The sequence below is a fragment of the Durio zibethinus genome, chromosome 9, assembly GCF_047325235.1.
Source record: "Durio zibethinus cultivar Kanyao isolate XHJ-2024 chromosome 9, ASM4732523v1, whole genome shotgun sequence".
NCBI classification, from domain to species: domain Eukaryota; kingdom Viridiplantae; phylum Streptophyta; class Magnoliopsida; order Malvales; family Malvaceae; genus Durio; species Durio zibethinus.
The window spans coordinates 10,413,734-10,419,733 of NC_143170.1; positions in this window are offsets into that span (position 1 = coordinate 10,413,734).

A 6,000-nucleotide genomic window follows, 5' to 3' on the forward strand; every position below is an offset into this window, starting at 1 on the left:
ACCTACCAATACATACCACCCTAATACCCCTCTTATTGCAAGATCTTTTATGTGACCATCCAACCCAACAAGTGGTTCAAGGGAACCACAAAGTAATTGAGAGAAACCCACCTTTGATCACATTCTTATGACTTATACGGAGTTATACCAAGAACTCTACAATAACCATTTGATTGCTTCGCTCCGTATAAAACCATTTGAAACCTCTTATCAAGTTGTGCTATGATCCCGCTACTTTTTATGATTACCATTATAGAATTACAGGCCATTCCATTGAAAATTACACTGTTCTGAAATATAAAATGCAAGGTCTAAGCAAAGATAGGTTGATAAATTTTTATACTAATAGAAAAACAATGCTCAATGTCAGTGGTAATCTATTACCTAACCATATAGTCAATGCTTTGAATAAGGACAAAGGACGTATAAAAAAAAGGGAAAAAAGATCAAGATGCCATTCAGTTAATTGCATGATGCACTATAAGAGGTTAAGATGGAACAATCGATGGACCCACGCACCTATCGAGGGAGATGTATCCTAAATTAAAGGTGTAAGTACCATAGTAGGGCTCCAAGTCATTCCATTAAGACTTGCAAACAATTCCATAAAAAGTACAAAAAATGATGGATTCATACCAAATTGAGCTATACAAAGAAAGAGAAGCTTCAAAAGATGCTAAAATTTCTATGACTGATAAGTCAAAATGTGCCAAAGCCAAAAACCATATATTGTGAAGTTAAGCCAAAATCAATCATAAACAAGCTTATTCCTAAGCTAGTGACCTTCAAAATCCCAAGCCTATTCCCTTACAAGGATGAAAATGTTGTATAGTGGAGGTATGGCTGTGAAGTGATAGTCTAAGGGCAAGGGGAGACCACACCCATGCCAAATGTCTCAAATATAACTGGTGTAGGTGACATAGCCAAAAGTGGAAGGTGCTAAACTCTGGAGATGCTGAAAAAGGTAAGAAAAAAAAATGACAGTGATGGAAAAGTAGTTTAAACCAGAGCTAACTCTAGAAAAAAATAGTTCAAAGGCTATGTCCGAGAAGAAAGCTTATAAGTTTTTAAAACTAGTAAAGCGCAGTGAGTATTCTATGGTTGAGTAGTTAAATAAGATGCTAGCTAGGATCTCTTTATTATCACTACTATTGAACTCAGAACCACACTGCAATGCCTTGTTAAACGTGTTAAATCAGGCTTATGTGGCACATAATGTGTCTATAAAGTATGTGAACTAATTGATAGAAAATTTAGTAATATCACATTATATAGCCTTCACTGATGATGAAATCCCACTTGAAAGAAAGGGAAGCACAAAAACTCTGTATATCACCGTAAAATGCAAAAGTCATGCCATATCCAAGGTCCTTAATGATAATAGTTCAGCTATCAATGTTATGCCCGTATCTACTTTAGCAAGGCAGCCCATTGATATGTCCTACATAAAAAGCAACCATATGATTGTCTAAACCTTTTATGAGAAGTGTTGGAAGACGTTAAAATGCCTTTATAGATCGGGCCTTACATTTTCAATGTAAAGTTCTAGGTTATGGATATCTCTCCATCTTATAACTGTTTGCTGAGTAGGCCATGGATTTACATGGTGGGTGCTGCTCTTTCCTCTTTATACCGACAAGTCAAGTTCAACGTGAAAGGTCAACTTATGATCATGGCTGAAGAAGAGAACCTATTAGTAACTTAGCCCATGAATGCTCCCTATGTATAAGCTGTAGAATAATCATTGAAGTGTCTTATCCAACCTTTAAACTTGTCAAAACTGTGGGTGAAGAATCTAAACTATACCAACCAGATTTTAGTAAAATTATGATTAGCCATATTGTCAATAAATATTGGTATCCAAGAGCTAGGCTAGGTAAAAATTTACAAGAAATTAAAGATTCTTCAACGATAATAGACAATAGCGATAGATTAGGCCTAGGGTATGAATTTAAAGAATGGAAAATAAAAAGGATATGTGACAACAGGAGATGAAGAAGGATGGCAAAGAATATGTTGATGGTAATACTCTATCTGTATGAGACTTTTAAGCTAAGAGGATATATGTATCCAAGGTCAGAAAGAAATGTTAAAAATGAATTGAGCATGAAAGAAGCTTTCACTAAGATGTCCATTTAGATGATAGGAGAAAAAGCTTAAGAGAAATGGGTGTTGGTTCATTAATGTTTACCAGGCTTTAAACTCAAAAATTGGAGTGTCATCAAGATGCCTACTATTCTTGATACCTTTCCATGTAATTATAATTCCCAACTGCTTATGCCCAAAAACATTGGGATATTTTTTTATGTATGAGCCTTTTATCAGTTATTATCTTAATAAAAGAATAAGATTATGCATTTTGCATTCATCTCTTCTATTTAGTTTCCATTTTTCTTTTAAGTCAAAGTATTTTGCCAACACTTCCCATTTCATTTAATTTCAAGTCCCCAAATGAATGTAAAAATAATCATAATACAATCAAGGATTTAATTTCGAAAACTCAATTAATGCTGATGAACTTGGCACCAAAAATGACTCTGAAGAATAAACTTTGCCTTTAGATTTAATGAGATTGATTAATCGGGAGAATAAATCTATTGAACCTTATTAGAAAATTATTGAAATAATAAATTTAAGGGATTATGAGAACAAGAAAGAGGTTAAGGTTGGCACATTGCTTCCATCGAATGATAGACAAAGGTTAGAGGATTTACTTCAAGAATTTATGGATGTGTTTGCTTGTTTATATCAAGATATGCTTGGGCTTAGCATTGAAATAGTGAAACATACGCTCCCCTTAAAGCCTGAATGTAGGCCTATTTAATAAAAGTTACGAAGAATGAAGCCTAAAATGCTACTGAAGATAAAAAAAGAGGTAAAGAAGTAGTTCAATGTAGGTTTTCTATAAGTGACCAAATATCCTGAATGGGTGGCTAATATAGTACTTGTTCTTAAGAAAGACAGAAAGGTACGAATACGTATGGATTATCACGATTTAAACAAGGCTAGCCCGAAAGATAATTTTTCTCTACCTCATATTGATACATTCATGGATAATACAGTTTGACATTTTGTATTCTCTTTTATAAATGGATTTTCGGGCTATAACTAAATAAAGATGACCCATGATAACATGGAGAAAACCATCTTCGTAACTATGTAGGGTACCTTTTATTACAAGGTTATGCTCTTTGGATTGAAAAATGCTAGGGCAATTTATCGAAGGGCTAGGTGACACTCTTTTCATGACATGATGCACAGGAAGATTGAGGTGTCTGTGGATGACATTATCACAAAATCTCGAGAAAGAGAAAACCATATAGCTAACCTCAAAAAATTATTTGAGAGGTTAAAAAAATTTTAGCTCAAGCTAAATCTATCCAAATGCACATTCAAAGTCAAGTCAAGGAAATTGTTAGGCTTCGTGGTTAGTGAAAACAAGATATAGGCTATCCAAAACCTATCTACTTCAAGTATGCCAAAGGAAGTTTAAGGTTTTCTAGGCTGATTGAATTACAACCTTGATTCATCTCTCAACTTACCTCCAAATGCGATCCCATCTTTAAGTTCCTTCAAAAGAACAATTTTGGTGAATGGAATGAAGAATGTCAATAGGCTTTTGATAGGTTAAGTAGTACTTGTCACATCCTCCAGTGCTAGTGCCGTATATTCTAAAGAAACTGTTAATTCTATATTTAATTATATATAAGAAGTCAATGGGATGTGTACTAGGGCAGCAAGATGAGTCTAGTAGAAAAAAAAGTGTTATTTACTACCTAAGCAAGAAATTCATGAAATATGAGTCCAAGTATTCATCACTAGAGAAAATATATTGTGCTTTAGCTTAGACAGCTAAAAGACTTAAGCAATACATGTTCTACCATACCATTTGGCTTATAGCTAAATTAGACCCAATCAAGTACATATTTGAAAAATCATCATTATCAGAAAGGATTGCAAGATGGCAAGTAATGCTCTTGGAGTATGATATTCTATCCATAAGCCAAAAAACAATCAAAGGAAGTGTTATAACAAAGTTTCTTGTAAATCATGCTATTGAAAACTATGAGCCAATGAAACTTGACTTACTTTTCGGATGAAAAATTAATGGCCGTTTATGAGTAAAATGAGGAAAATGATAAGAGATCCTAGAACATGTACTTCGATGGGGCTGTTAATACCTTGAGGCATGAAACTAGGGTAATTTTGATATCTTCTTAAGGATATTATTATCTTGTTATTGCAAGGTTGAACTTTAATTGCACCAATAATGTGGTAGAATATGAGCCTTGTGTCATGGATTTACAAGCTACTTTGGATAGAAAAATTAAAATATTAAAAGTGTTTGGAGATTCAGCCTTAGTTATTTATCAATTGAAGGGAGAATAGGAGATAAAAGATTTGAAGCTTATCCCATATCATAAGTATATCTCAGAGTTGTCCAAACATTTTAATGAAGTCCAATTTGAACACTTGCCTTGTGAAGAAAATCATATTCCAGATGCCTTGGCAACTCTGGCTACGATGATCCAGATTGATAACAATATTGAGATTTAGCCTTTTAAGTTAGATGTCAATGACATGTCGGTACATTACGCCAATGTAGAAGAGGAGAAAAATGGAAAACCTTGGTATGATAACATCTTGCAGTACTTAAAAAATCAATAATACCCAGATCAAGCAACAAAGAATAATAAGAAAGTCAATAGAAGATTAGCTATGAGGTTCTTCTTAGACGAATAGGTTTTTTATAAGAGTAATACCTAAATCAAGCAACAGAAAATAATAAGAAAGTCCTGAAAGATTGACTATGAGGTTTTTTCTTAGACGAAGAGATTCTTTATAAGAGAAGTAAAGATTAGGTGTTATTGCAATATATAAATGCACCTGAGTTAAAAAAGATTATTAAAGAAGTGTATGTCAGGTTATATAAAGTACATGCAAATGGACATATGATGATAAGATAAATTATGCGAGTTGGATATTACTAGTTATAAATGGAAAATGAATGCATCGATTATGCTTAAAAGTGTCATAAATGCTAGGTTTATGTTGACAAGATCCATGTTTTGCCTATTACTTTACATGTTTTAGCACCACCTTGGCCATTCTTTATGTGAGGCATGAATGTCATTGGTCTCATTACTCTAAAGGCATCAAATGGGAAAAGATTCATTTTTATGATGATTGATTACTTCACTAAATGGGTTGAGGTAGCTTTTTATGCAAATGTGACATGCTCTATAAGTTTATAAAGAGAGAAATTATCTATAGATATGGACTTATAGAAAGGATCATCTTGGATAATGCTAATTAAATAGTAAGATGAAAGAGATATGTACTCTATTCAAAATTAAGCACCATACCACCCAAAGATGAATATGGTGGTAGAAGCTACAAATAAGAACATCAAAAGAATTCTGAAGAAAATAATTGAAGCGTATAAAGATTGGCATGAGAAATTACCTTTTGTTTTGCATGCTTATAAAATGTTAGTGCACACCTTAACTATGGCAACTTCGTTTTCCTTGGTTTATAGGATGGAGGTTGTATTGCTAGTAAAAATAGAAATCTCATCTTTGAGATTCTTAAGAGAAGTGGGATTAGAAGAAACTGAATGGATTTAAGAAAGCTATGAACAATAAACTTCATTAAGGAAAAAAAGCTAATAGTGTTGTGTCCTAGCCAATTATATCCAAAAAGGATTATGAGAGCTCATAACAAGAAAGTTCAACCTCGTCAATTTTGAGAATAAAAGTTGGTGTTGAAAAGGATTCTTCCGAGTCAGCATGATAACAAGAAAAAGTTGACCTTGAATTAGGAAGAGTCATATATAGTAAAAAGGTTTTTTTTGGGCAAAACATTATTTTAACAAAGATGAATAGAGATGATCTTCCCAATCTCATAAATTCTGATGTTGTGAAGAAGTACTTTGCTTAAAAAAAAAGTTCAAATCGAAAACCCAAATGGGTGGTTTGAACTAAAAGGGTTTTATCTAAG